The sequence below is a fragment of the Pinus tabuliformis genome, chromosome 3_1 (assembly GCF_031772625.1).
Source record: "Pinus tabuliformis cultivar Carrire ecotype Pingquan chromosome 3_1, CPIR1, whole genome shotgun sequence".
NCBI lineage: Eukaryota > Viridiplantae > Streptophyta > Pinopsida > Pinales > Pinaceae > Pinus > Pinus tabuliformis.
The window spans coordinates 560,295,393-560,310,661 of NC_142301.1; positions in this window are offsets into that span (position 1 = coordinate 560,295,393).

A 15,269-nucleotide genomic window follows, 5' to 3' on the forward strand; every position below is an offset into this window, starting at 1 on the left:
TCCTCTCCCTTCTAACAGATTCTTGCCACTTCCCCTTCATCTACACAGCTTCAAAGAGCACCTGTGGAATCAAAGCAGCATAATACCATCAAATAACAGAGATCTACAATCATAAACAATATAGGACCAGATATATATTGACCACACAAATGCATATATCATCAAACGTACAAGAATGTGGAGGAGAACTTGAATAGATTTATTAATATCAAGAATAAGCAAAGAGGATTACAACCAATTGTTCTGACCCAACGTCACCCTCCAGCATGAAAGCCCTTCTTTCACCTCATGAAAAGCTTAAATCACCCAACATTATGATATTCCAACAAGAAACCAACAACACTTCCTTACAAGATACAAAATTCCAGCCTCTGGATCTCTGGGATGAGGAATCCATATATACATGATTGCAGGGGGATGAGTCAGCTTCTGGGATTTTGATTAGTGTGCTCTCTCTGAGAGTTCTTGATTCCACTTGGAGATTGATGATCTCTTACTCATCCCTGGGCGAATTCAGAGAGGCAAGTGTCACAAGAGAAGTTTCTGGAAGATTCCATGATCATCCACCTCGCAAACTGTCTCTGCCATTTGTCCACTCTCGCCCATCGCACCTGATAGAAGGGATTTTCAGCATGCATCGCACCTCCCGTGTGCATTAGGTGGGATGCATCGGACTTTGACCATTGAGCAGGTGATATTGTCCAGTTTTGACCAGTTCTGAGTAGTTTTTCATGGAGAACTTCTGGGAGATGATGTAATCAGCTGACCTTGTTCTTTTAGGGTATGGAACAACACTTTTAGGGACTTAGGAGCCCTTTGGTTTATGGACATGTTTGATTGGGGTTGCGGTGCCCAAAAATGTCTATAACAGGGTTTGTTAAAAATACTTAGAAGGATTCACCCAAGGGATGAACCTATAGATAAAATATATGTTATCATCCTTAAGCTTGTAAAAAATAGAGAGGTATTGACCTGAAATGGTTAGGGAAATTGGGAAAATAGGGTGCTTAACATATTAATGGCAATGATTCAATCTTGAGATGACACTCTTCCAATTCATCTCCATGGTTTTTGGGTTGGGAAATATTCTTGTCGTTTCGGTTCATCATAACATATTTAAAATCCTTCATCATTGGTTTTGGTTGAATGGCAAAAAATCCATTCATTGTCGTTGATATGTTCAAGACAAGTCCCTCAATTGACATCTACTATGATACTCCTAAGCCTTCATTTCATCTTCAATGCATCTCAATATGCTTCTCATCTATGTCATTCCATATGAAATATTGATACCCATTTCATGTCATTGATGGGGGGATACATCAAGGCCCTCTTGCGACAGGTTGCTTCTGGTCAACATCAACACATTATCCAGGGAGTGACTTAGAAAATCCCTTTAGCTCCTTGGAACCTACATACATAAATGGTAAGTTTCCTCGCTTTTGGTGACAGGTGTTCGTCATTGGTATTCAACTAGAAGATCCTATGTGGTGTTCAACTTCAAATTATTCATTCACACCATATAGATTGTATTGCAATACCTTGAGAACCACTAACATTATTAGTGGGTCCTCTCGCATTTGTTAACGACTTACACCATTGGATCATAATCATATGGTGTCTACCATGTTTAAGTTCAAATCATTTAATCTCATGATTAGGCTCGTACATCGAACGATTGTGCGAACATGATAGAAGACCCTGGATCTAGTTTCATCCATTTAGGCTATGATTTCAATATTAATAGAGGACATTCATCCAAGATGGGTGTACACTTTGTCATCAATAGACAAGAATTTGATCACTGTACATGCAACATTAGCTTATATGCTAAGCATGGGTATTCCTCCCTCAATAGTTCTTGATATGGATTTTTTATATGGTAAAGAACATTAGTCATCAACCACTGCTGCTGAATTTGTACTTTAGGGGGCAATCTGTTCCAGGCCATTTTGTCACATTTTGTCAATAGGCATGCATAATAGACCATTAAATACCCAGACACATTTTTTCATCGTCACTTCAAAAAGCCCTAAGCATCAGTTCTCCAAAAATTTTTATTTTCTGCGATTGATTGCTCAAAATGATTCTTTCAAGCTGCAACACACCTAGCGGTTTTCCCCACTCGTGCTTAACATAGGTTGCATGCTTGGTCAACACCACTGAACAACATTGGTTTCTATACTCTGTAGGTGTGTTGATTCTATAAATTCAGGAAAAACACAAAATATTTCCAAAGCTTCCTCTTCCATAAGCTTCTAAGGTGGTTTCAACTATTTACTAAGATAGGGATCTAAATTTATTACTTGATCCTATCCTAATGAACCGATCTATTGTCCTTTGAGCTCATCCACCCATCATAATTAGATCTTAAGCCTAAGATTGTAAATCCTAAACTATCCTTGTTATTGTATATATTTAATACCTTCCATAGTCTCATGGTTGGATTTTGGAGATTGATTGTACCCTTATGCTATTGCCTTGGACCTAAGGAGTCATCACTTTCATGCATTAGGGTTGGTATTGAGGTGTTCTTTGTGACATGGAAGGACAAGTGAACTTGGGGGAATATCTACAATGTATGCTGGTGAGCACCAGTATTGCAGCAATAATGATGCAACTCCCGGGGCTCCCTAATTACTTTTATCAACCTGGTAGTTCGTAACAAACTTGGAAGTGACAGTGTTGCATGCACAAGTACTAGCTCTTACTGCAGGCTGTCATTTGGTCAGATGGCGCAAGCTCACTAGGAGCTTAAGCCAACTTCTATCAGTTCTTAGAGGAAGCTTTTAGCTGTGATGAAAGAAAGCTAAATCTACAGAGGCTATTCTATTTGTAGAAGGAGAAGGAAAACTGAAATGTAACGCAAATCCTAGCAAACCCAATTTACTTATTAACCCTACTTTTGCAATAAAAGAGATGAAAACTGATGAAATGACTGCCATTGACTACTGGAAAGGTAAATTGAATTTATTCAAGCTACTTCCAAAAAGAAGTGAGAAGAAAACATATTTTCGTGCTTTTGAGTGTTTTTATGTGAACTTATTATGTTCGTGATTTATCTGGTTATGATTGTGTAGAGGTTTGGTGGCAAAGGAAGGTGGAGTTGGCTTTTGTAGAGGTGGACGAAGCTATGGAGAGGTCCTAAGAAGCTCCTAGTATCCTTCTGAAGACTTTCATAGCTATCGGAATTTGAAAAATCACTCACAAGAAATTCTACAAGAGGCTGCAGGGGATCTACAGGAGGATCTACAAGAAGATCTACAAGAGGAGGCCACGAGCTATTTTTGGAGTTTTGAAGGTGGAAAAATGATGGAAAAGGATAACTGAAGGCTAGATGAAGGTGTTGAGGTGTTTGTAGCTTGTCAAGGAAGATCAATAAATAACATGATGGTTGGATTGGTTCAAATGACAAGAATGAAGCTTATGGAAAAAAGCACAGAAATTAGGGCAGATTGGTGAAATGTTGCGAATGACTTGGGAAATCTATGAGAAGTGAGCTAGTGCTAGCTATTTTATGGATGTATGGTGAGTTGAGGTTTCCTGTAAGAGATTTGCACATCTACGCACAAAAACTGATCAAAGAAAGAACTCACTGTGCTATGAAAGCAAAAATTTCTCTAGCTTGACTTAATTTCTAACCTACAAACAAAAAATGCTGAACAGTAACTTGTGAACAGAAAAGCATGTAGAGAGATCTATGGTAAAGGAATAGGAAATGATATAAGTAACTGAATCTGAACCATTATATAAATATTTTCCAAATCAAATCATCACACTAGCAATTGCATGCAAGAGAAAAACTGTGTTTTTGGTGGCAGCAGTAGTGCCTTGATTTCAAATCATAGTCCTAGGAAGGGAGAAAGGAGATCAGGGCTTGTTGTTGACCTTCTTGAATCTTATTTCTTCACTGTAGTAACCTACTTGAGCAACTAAAACAAAAACAACTATGGAAACCATCAAAAGAAACCTAATCTAACAAAGTAAAATGAATCTATGCAACAGAAATTAACTCGTGAACTGAAGCAAAAACATATAAGTACATAGTAAGAGGTGCTGGGAAGCTTAGGTTGGGCCCTAACCCAAGAGCTTCAGCCCTCTAAAAGAGATCAGTGCTGGCTCAAAAACTGTTTCATCTTCATTACCAAGAATAATAGTCACATTACATGAACTGTTATAAAAAAGGAACTCAAAAATAAGTTGAAGAAGTGCTGCATAAAAGTGTAAAAATTCTACTAATGACTGGGTAACATCCAACTAAAAAAATTGAGTCCCTAAGCCCCCCTATTTATAAAAATGGAGTCCCCCAACATCCCTCCTAAAATCAAGGAGCTTAGCTTCCCAAAACTGCAGATAAACAATAGTCCTTCTTTACTTGCTCGGCTGCCCCTGGGATGCACTAATGTGGCCACTTGTGCTCCAAGTTTCTAATGGATAATTCGAGGTAAGGGTTCATAAATGAAAGGGGCACCCTCCTACAAATCCTCTCCCTTGTTCTTCCTCGAATTTGGCTACCAAATGCTCATTAAACCTTTGATTTAGTTTCAAAATCGACCAAAAATCTCCATAAAGCACACATTAGACTTTTTGGCATAATGACTAACCCAATTCACTCTACTAGCATAAATATAATTAAAAAAAATGCAATAAACAAATGAGAATGGTGGATTAAGTCAAATTAAGAGGCAAAATTAGCCCATATAATTACCCATTTCTGGGGCTCATCATATGCTTCTATTTATGGTTGTAATATCTCTCCTATATCTATTACTATAAAGAGTATCTTGTTTTCCTATATTTTTTGTGTTATGTTTACACTCATGTATTTCAATCACTTCTTGATTCATTTAATAGAGATCTTAGGCTAGGCTACATTGGTATTTTGATTGTTTTAGTCATATGTGTAGGTTATAATTATAGTGCTTGGAGCTGGAATTGGAACTTACAAACGAGGAGGAAAGGAAGGCTTGCTACAATGTCGAGGTAGGATTATTTCCCATTCTATAATTTCTGTAGGGAGAAATTTATGCTTTTTGTCTTTTTTTGTTCCATTTCAGACCAATAAACCTAGGGAATTCACCTTTGTTCGCAATAGTGAAAATTTTGCTGAACACTAGTGAAGGTAAAAGAAATGTATAAGGAGGCAAGACATAAATTGATTATGATAGAATGGGTTTATGAAGAATTAACCAAACATCAAGCGCAATAAATAAATGGCTTACCAATAATTTATGATAGATCCATGTCAAAAGTAAGATTAGGAGATCTAATCTGTATAAACGGTTTCCCAGGCAATTGTTTAGACTTAATAAAACATATATCAACCCTAAATAATCTATGTATAATGATCGACTGATATTAACAAGGGATGAAAGGAAAATGTAACAAGACCCTAGGTGCATGGTTAAATAGATCATGTGAAAGAAGAGGACAATTCAAGAGTCCAAACTAAATGCACAAATTGGACAATAAGCTATGTAAAACAATATTCAAGATTTGCAATCTAATGTGAAGATTATTCCAAGGGAGATATGGGAAATGATGGGTATACCAAAGTTGATTTTGTCACTTGTCGAGCTAAGAATGACCGGTCAGTCAAGACTCAACCCTAAGTTGATTTGGTGACTTGTCCACTTGAGAATGAGAAATCAATCAAGACTCAACCCTATTGGTAGGTTTTAGGTGTAGAAGTTAATATTGGTGGGGTTAAGAGGACTAGTGACTTTGAGGTAACTTATATTTTCAATGACTCTAATACTTATTTGGAATTCCTCATAATCAATTGGGCTTTTTACAATCAAGTAATAATCAACTTGAAAAGAATAAAAATGGTATTTGAGTTAGGGAGTTTGAGGTTAAAAATGCCATTAGACCCAATGGATGCACAATGGTAAGTGGAACCAGTTAGAGATAAATTCAATGCAGTAGAGATCAATCATATTTACAACATTCTAGTGCATAGAGAAGACTATTTTAATCCAACTGTTGATCGAGAATTAAGTTGGCAAAGTGCTAGCTCTTGCTTATTACAATTAGATACATGCTTGAATAATTAACAACAAAAGTTACATGATGTATCCACTAGGAGATGTGCTCGTATGACCCAAGACATATGGTGGATAAGGGAGGAAGTGTGGGATCCTCTTAAGTATGATAGAATGACTAATTTAGATGATTTTGTGAAAGAATTTGAGTCCTAAATACCATAGAAGTTAAGGTTGATGGCCTTTGATGTCATTATAGAAGAGGCTCCTTCACACTAGTGGGCTACGCACAAGGAGAAGATTGCGAACTCACATACTTGTATTAGTTTGTTGTGGATAAGGTATAAACTAAACCCAAAATGAAGGAACCAAGTATGATGGATTGGTGTTCCCTATTGTTATCACCAAAAAATGATCACCTAGACATTTCTAACTAGGTGGATCGAAATACACCATGTATATTTAATTTTACCATAGTAAAATCACTTTCACTATGGAAAATAATTTAGTAAACAACTTTATTTAAAAATCCCAAGAGAATAATTAGATAAATAACTATTTATTTAATTTTTTCTAGTAATAATTATGAAATTATTATTTAATAATTATTCCTTGTCACATTTGACTAAATCCCTTAGGAATATTTAAATAAATCATTATTCATTTGAATTTCCTTATTTATACTATTAGAATAATAATTAAATCACTATTTAATAATTATTTTAATTTCACACCTTTATTGTTTCTCACGAAATAATTAATAAATCATTTTATTTGTTAATTACTTCTAAATAAAGTTATTTAACCATTTTAAATTCCTTTTCTCTCTCCAATAAATATAATAAACTATTCCAATTAGTTAGATATGAATTTGGTTAATAATAGTTTATTATTCTCCATTTTTGAGATTAATTCCATACTTTTCTATATAAAGGATGGGTTTGCATACATTGTTCACCACGACCATAATCATCGTCAACATTATCATCATTGTTTGAGCTCCCATTTCAAGTTCTTCACTTTTGTTTGGGTTTTTCACATTGAGGGAGAAGATCAATTTTCTGAAGCATCAAGGATATTAAGGGACCCATCCCATAGAGGGGGGCTTATAGACCAATTTGTAGATCTCCTTCCCCAAGTGTCATCAACAAAATATTTATTCATTTAAAAATGTATTTCGAATTAGGTTATTATACTAGATTCTTTATATTGTTTTTTCTATTTTGTATTATATCTTCTTTTACTGCATGTTTTCTATTTGTGGTTCAGATCTAATATGACAACAACCGTCAACTTGTTGTTAAGGTCACTTGTCACCTAGCAGCTTAAGTGAAGTATTTTTGGAACACCTTGCAAGAGTATTTACACTAACAAATGGTGACTCGACTAGTGTAATAAGAATGTTCTTAGGTGAGTGAAGTTTCAGAAAATTTTAGCGTTTTCTTCAGCTATTTTTCTCTCAATTTCTATCTATAATATTAAACCATATTTTGTCAAATTTTCTAATTTTGTTAGGATTTTGGTCTTTTACGCAAGTCATAGGTACTAGCCAAAAAGGAGACAGAAACATTTGAGTGACATCTACCGACCAAGACTTTTGGGAACACAACACACTTTTGAGCCCCATAAGTGAGTTGCAGAGTGCACGTTTTGGCTCCAAAACTACGTTTTCCTCAATTCTAGGTCAGTACATAAATTCTAGAAATTTTCGGGAAAATTTCCAATTTTTCTAAATATTTTACAAGAGTGCTATCTATAGATTGGTTTTGGTACTTCATATTTGTTTCTCAGTATCACTTAGGCCTAGATTCACTTGATTTGTCTCTTTGAGGTAGGAAAATCACCCCTAAGGTTTAGAGTACACCTCCACGTTATTAGCAAGAGATTTACTAAGTGAGGAGTCTAGGCTTTCACCATTTTGAGCCATGATTTTTCTTATATGATCCATTACTTTTCAGACCTCTCGGATAGGTTTATTTTACCTTTTCTCCCTTTAGATTTTGGGTTTTCCTTTTTCTTCCTTAGGATACCCTTGAGCATCTAAGGTCTTAGAGCTTCATACTTGTCCTTTGCAACATTTCTCACCTATGGTTTTTGTTGTTTGTCTACACCATATTTAGTAACTTAGGGCCTTTAGATCCCAGTCCCTTGAAATCAGATCTGTTGAGCCTCATAATTCCTTCTTTTTGATAGTCATTTTCACCTATCTTATTCTTCTTTGACCATCATAATCACTCAATGGGAATCAAGTCACAAGGTTTATGGCATGGAAGGTATATAATTGTCTTGTATTTCATAAGTTGATAATGTTCTTTATTATTAGTCTAATATTTTCTTTAGTTACTGAATTGGGATGATTCTGCAGCTAATGCCTAATTTCATAGCCAAGTCCATGGTTTGATAGGTTCCAAGGTGCTAGTTGGAGAGCGAAATATATGGAAAGGTGGTGATCAATGCACTCAATGATTCCCTCATACCGTCATGAACTAAATTGATAAATGAAGTTTCCAGTTATGTGGTCAAGGATAAAGTCAACTCTGTTAGCTATAATACACGAGCAAGGAACGAGATATACATCTCATGATTTTATTTGTTAATAGAGAATCATGAGCGAATTTTGTTAAGTTATCTTTTCATAGTTAATTTTAGCATTCTGTTAGAGAGGATAGGCATAAATCTCTAAACATTTAATGATACGTGCTTTATAAATAGGCCTCACAATAGACATAAACACAATTATTTATATATACACAGTGAAGACTTGAAACTCTGTTTTTAATTCAGTTTTTGAAGAATCTTTTCATTTCCATTCGTGGTTGACTATTTGATCGATAACTTGATTACCTGCTTCGCATGGAGGGCCCCCTCATGTAGTAAAACTTTTTGTTCATTTTCAATAGATAGAGTTTTTGTATAATTTCATAAGCTTTATGTTCTCTTCAATTGGGTAGATGCATTTCTAATTTCTTTTAGATTCAAATTATGATGTTTTTACTAATCTTATCTTTTCTTTATAGATGCACAGGAATTAAGTTAATAGTAGTGACAACAATAGTGTTAGTTTGTACTTAGAGTAAAACTATATTTCATAGAATAAAGGATTTGTTTGCAAGTTATATTTAAAGCATGAGTGATTTATAAGTAATGAGCAAGTGCGAACATATTTAAATAGATATTCAGTTTATGCAAGAGTGTGTTATATTGATAAATGATTTGATTCTTACAGAGCATATTTTAGATATATAACAGAGTTTGTGTGTTTTATGAATTGAGTTTCATTTGTCAATTGTGAGATTGATTTATAAGTTTGATATTTTTCTTGGTTGTGTGGATTTAATAATTAGTTATAATTTCTATAAGGGTGCAATTAATTTTCATTTACAATAGTTGTGGCATTGATTTACTTAAATGCAGGGTTGTAATATTTTCTTTTAAAGAAGAGTGAGATTTTCCATAAGTGGTCTTCAGTAAAAGAGTGTGATCACTTCATTTTCGAGGAATAGTTGCTTTCCTCATGTGCATTTCGATAACATAATTTAGAATTTATATATCAATAACTCAGCTTTAATTCAAAATTGGTGTGAATAACCAAGGACTTCTAGCACATACAATGCACTTACACTTCATCAACTTACTAGCCCTCGATGATAATTTATGCAAGTAATTTAAGGTTAATTAAATTAAAAAACAAGATATTTTTGGCCTCCTTATGTTTCTTTGAGTAGATTGTTTTCCTTCTTTTTCTTAGATGCTTAGTAGCCCTTGTGGGTGGGTTTTTGTGTGCTTGATTGGCTATTTATTTTCTGTCATTTTCAAATTTATTTATACTATTTCAGCACTTTACTTTAATCAACATATGCTATTATGAAACATGATTAATTAACACATCCACTTGACACATCATTTTCACACACTCACACCTTAAAGCGAACATGAGCTTGGTTAACACCACCAAGCCAAGACTTGAAACACTACACCTTAATAAACCAACACACATATATTAAACCCACTTGGGCATCAGGGCCAAACAATATTTGTAGTGTAGGTGTAGGTTTGATGGGATAGGCTTTCAATAACACCCATCAGTCACTTTTCATTGAGACATAGAAGTTGACTATTAGCGAGCCTAAAATCATTCACCATCCAATGGTCAAAGCCGAAGTGCATCTGAAACCTGATTTAGAGGGGGTTAGGCTAGGTCATCATGAAGGAAGTTATCCTCGGGGCTACCCAACTCATGGCAGGGAATTCCATGTGGTGGCTGACTACCAAGAAGCTTAAGACTCGACCACCCATATGGGACAAAGGTAACCATATTGACCAATCTTAGGAAAGCACCTTACAAGAGTGGACGTGGGAATTCGTTGGTCCTCTACCCCACCTTTCTCTAGAGAACTCTGGTTGTAGGATGAGATTCCATCAAGTAAGAACTTCTTTAGAAGGTCATCTAAAACAATAGATCTAGGATTTTTTAAGGATTTTGATCACCTATAAGCTATAGGTCTTTTTATTTGATAGGGCATGTTTTTTATATTACATTAACATCATTAAACTAGTTAGTTTACACTTGGAACTACTACTCAGAGTGTTTTCTTGTTGTTTGTTTCTATTTTATTTCTATCATTATCCTTTAGTATAGACACCATAACACCTCCAAGGCATTTGTCATGCCGAATTTGAGGGATTCACCCTTAGTTCCATTTATGGCATATTACTCCTCCCCGTCGAGCTTGAGTTCATCCTCCTAGTCCTCCATCGAGTCATCTTTCTAATTCTATTGATTCATCCCATTCATCCTCTAATTTTGTGTCTTCTCAACCCCATATCACCATCATGTCAGGCACCAATGGGAGTGTAGGAAGCCAAGGTGGTAACGCAGGTGTTAATGAGGGTGCTCCCACTAGCGGAACCCCAACCGGTGTGGACACTCCTACTCCCTTCCTTTTGTCATTGGTTTAAGTCTCCCAAATTTTAAGTAGCTTATCAATGATCCTCTTCTCCATGATCCCACATTTCCACCAATGCCTACTAAAATCCCTTCACATATCCCAAAGTTTGGAGGTAATCCTAGAGAAGAACCAACTAGTCATGTTCACTCCTTCCATATGTGGTGTTCATCCAACTCCATTACTGAAGGCTCCATTCACCTTTGGTTGTTCCAATGCATGCTCACTAGAGTTGGTGCAAAGTGGTATGTAGAGCAGCCCAGGGAAACCCATTCGACTTTAGTGACTCTTGCCACAACCTTTCTTTCATATTTTCAGTTAACTCTCCTTTATGATACTGGTACATAAATTTTGGCTTCATTTCATGAAACTTATTCCAACCGCCTTTTCAACCATGTTTAGGAAATGCGTAGAAGGAGGAGTGTCTATAGAGATCTTAACTTCAAAGAACGAATCTATATGGATTGGTTTCATAGATCTATATTTTCCCCCATTACAAAATATGTCACTTCTCACTTTCCTCAATTCAAGGAAGAAGCTCTCCAAATAACTCTAAAATTTGATCTGATTTACGCCCAATCAGGTTATTTTTACACTATCTTCCTCGATCTGCATCGGCCTGGTGCTGCTAATGCACTGGGGACATCTAATTCCATGGATGACATATTTGGAACCTTTTCACATCCTCCACTATGGTCAACCTCTGGAAGGGACTAGTTACATTTACAATTAGCCCTCCCCCAATCCTTCTCAAGGCAATCCTTATCTAGGTTCCATCACACCATATGCATATCCTCCTCTGCATCAACAGATTCTAGGGCTAGTTGTTTCTCCTCCTACTTATACCAATGTTGTCCTGTCTCCTTATTATCATTATGCATAGCCTAATGCTCCATCCCCATTGGCACCATTGCCCTAGCCTCCCATGCCTGCTCGCCCTTCACTGTAGTAACCACCCCCTCCACGAGGAAACATATATGCTTAGTAGAGTGGACCCAATCACCCTAACACCAATAAAATGAACAAGGGGAAGGGTAATAGGAACCAACGTTATCAAGGTAATCAAGGTAACTAGGGTCCTCAACGCTATGCCCCTCAGGGTACTCAACCTAATCCTACAACCCAGAAACAGGGCATCAACCCAAGTAGAATAAGAATATTCATACGAACAAACCTTGTGCTTATTGTAGAGTCTATCATAATTACACCCATGAGTGTCCTCTTTTACCTTAGTTGCAACAAAGCATGTGAAAGTCAAGTAGCTTCTCGAGGAGAATAGCCCAACTCTCCTCCTCCTCCTCCGCTTGCTTCATCCCAATTGGTCGTGCTTACCAGTATTTTTCCTCAACAAGAATACATAGCTTCCCAACCTACACAAGGTCAAGAAGCTCAACTAGTGCCACCACTTGGTCAAAGTGATTATCATATTATCATGATGAATCTTGATGAGGTAACTACCGATCAAGTCAACCTCTAGACTAAATCGCACTAATATTACAAGCCACTTTCTAATTTTGTGACTAAGTCCCAACCTAATGGGTTTACCAAGAATATATTGTCACCCAAAATTAGCTTATAGTTCCCTCAACCAAAGGTTTCGATCATACCCAAGATAAGGAAAGGTCTGTTACATCGAAATGTTGCTTCTGCCAAAGCCACCCATACATATAACATTGCAGATGACTTGCGCAGTCTTCTACTGCCATGTCAATGGTTGAAGTTCTCTAGACTCACCCATCACAACGAAAATATATACTATCTTCTCGCAATGTCGTGGATCCTCAAATGATCAAATGATTTTCTTTCATGCTGAAAAGTAAGATAACCCTCCCTTACCATCATTTGTTCCTTTCCAAATTCTAGTCTCCATTCGAAACACCATTGTCTAGTGGTGTATCATTGACAAATGTGCATCCACTTATGTGATGGCAACTACTATTTTGAAACAACTTTCATGCCCTAACCTATCCCCATCCACCATCACTCTGTGTGCAGGAGATGGTCATCATTCATAACCACTTTGCTTATACTGCAACTACCCAGTCACAATTGCTAGTAAGACTGTCTGTATTGACATCGAAGTCATTGATCCTCCCCTAGACTATAAGATCCTTTTGAGTCATAGGTATACTTATGCCATTTGAGCTATCCCATCTCTGGTTCATCGTAAGATGTGCATTCCCCATAATGGAAATATCATCACAATCGATTAGTTGACGTACTATGATCCAAAAGCCCAAACTTCACCTGAGACCAACATTTCTTCTGTGGCTGACAATAAGACTGTCTCATCTGTTTCTCTAGGAGTCTATTGAGATTCATCTTTACTTGGTGCTTATTGTGGCCCCCCACCTACTCCTTTTGATCCTATCTCATCAAGTGTTTGCATGCTCCAATCATTGTGGGCCACCCAAAAATAGGTCATTATGCATTCACAATAGTCCACACCTTGACAACCTGTTGTGCTTGATTTAACTTCGCCTGTCGGTACAAATCCTCAAGGATCACTTCCTCTTCCAAGTATCTCTCCTAATCCATTTCCACCTGGAATTGTTCTCTTAGGCCTTAAACATTGTGGAGCAGTCCCTCCAGACCATTATTTGTTTCATCAGATACCATTCTTATTCCCCCCCGGGGAGTTTGTTTTACACCTACCATGGCTACCTTGAGTCTACCCAATATTATCTTAGGGATCCAAATCTAGTACATCGATCTCCCTACAAAGACTCCTCCTAATCAATTGAAACCTCACACTACTTTGACCCTGGTCCATCGAGTTGTTCCTACCCATGCCTTTTCTTTAGTTCCTCAGTAGCCTCAATAGGTTGCTACTTTTGTTACTAAACCAAAGAAGGGAACCCAATACAAGGCTCTCCCTGCAGCTTCAACTACTCCTAAGTCACCAATGCCTCTTCCTCCTTGTGTTTTGTATGATGTTGTCAGTCACACCACCAATAATTGTCCTGAACTCCCTTATGTTAAGGATGTGGTCACTAATACCTTCCTAATTCTAACGCTCCCAAGGTCCATGACACCTTACCTATGTCAGCTAATAAAATCCTATCGTCATGTACAAACCACCCTTGTGTGATAATTGTGGCCACTCTTCCAATCACTATCCCTATCTCAAATATTTTCATGATACACTTTAAGTGCTTCACAAATTAGAGGCCGCTCATAATGAGTTCACTTCTCCTTTACTTGTGGATTCTGGTCCCACCTCTAAACCTGAAAAAGGGGTCTCTACAACACTCATTGTGATCCCTCTCCATGATTTCAAGATGAAGAATAACTTTCCTCCTAGTCTCTACCTATCGTCATTCATGAGATTGTTACCTTGAAACTCGCTAGACCTTTCTTTTTGTGCTTCTGTTGAACCTTCCTCATCAAGCACATTGGTATCAACATCAGTAGATATTCCATCTACTAGTCATATGTCTCCCACTTTTGGTAATGCACATGTAAACCTTGTCTCTCATGAAGAGGCTTTAGGTAGCTCTTTACCATCATGTGGTACTTCTTGCTCTAGTCCACCCATATTCCATTCTAATGAAGACATTATGGAAGCTATGACCACCCCTAATTATCCTTGGGATGATATGCACCATTGTGCGTACTTCCACAGTAGACTCATGACCAATATGTTTTGGAATCCAAAGACTTCATTCATGGTGAAGTCGATTGGTTCAAAAATCCCATTACTGTACCAGATGATTTCGAAGAAGAGAATACGGCTAACATTTCCCCCACCATAAAAGTAAACATTTTGAATAAACCAGGGGTTGAATAAAATATTGTCTTAGGGGAAAATTGCATGCTGAAAGAAGTTAATGCCTACATCAAACTGTTTAAGGAATTCCATGATGTTTTTGCATGGTCCTATTCTAAAATTCTTGGACTTGATCCAGCCATTATCGAACATCATATCGACACTTTTCCCAATGCCATACCTGTCCATAAAAACAATGACCTATTCACTTTTCCAAATGCGATGCCATCAAAGCCGATATCGAAAAGATCAAGAATGTTGGCTTCATTTATCCTATCAAATACGCCACATGGGTGTCCAATCCGGTACTTATTCTTAAAAAAAAGGCACCTTCCATGTCTGTACTACTTTCATGATATGAAAAAAACTTCTTCCAAAGATAACTTTCTCACACCCTTCATTGATCATGTAATTGATGAGTGTGTGGGGCATGAGGTTCTTTCCTTTATGGATGGATTCTTCAGGTGCAATCATACTCGTATTCATGATGTCAATCAGTTAAAAAACACTTTCACTAGTCTGTGAGGAACCTTTTCTGACAAGGTCATGCCTTCAGATTTAAATAATAAT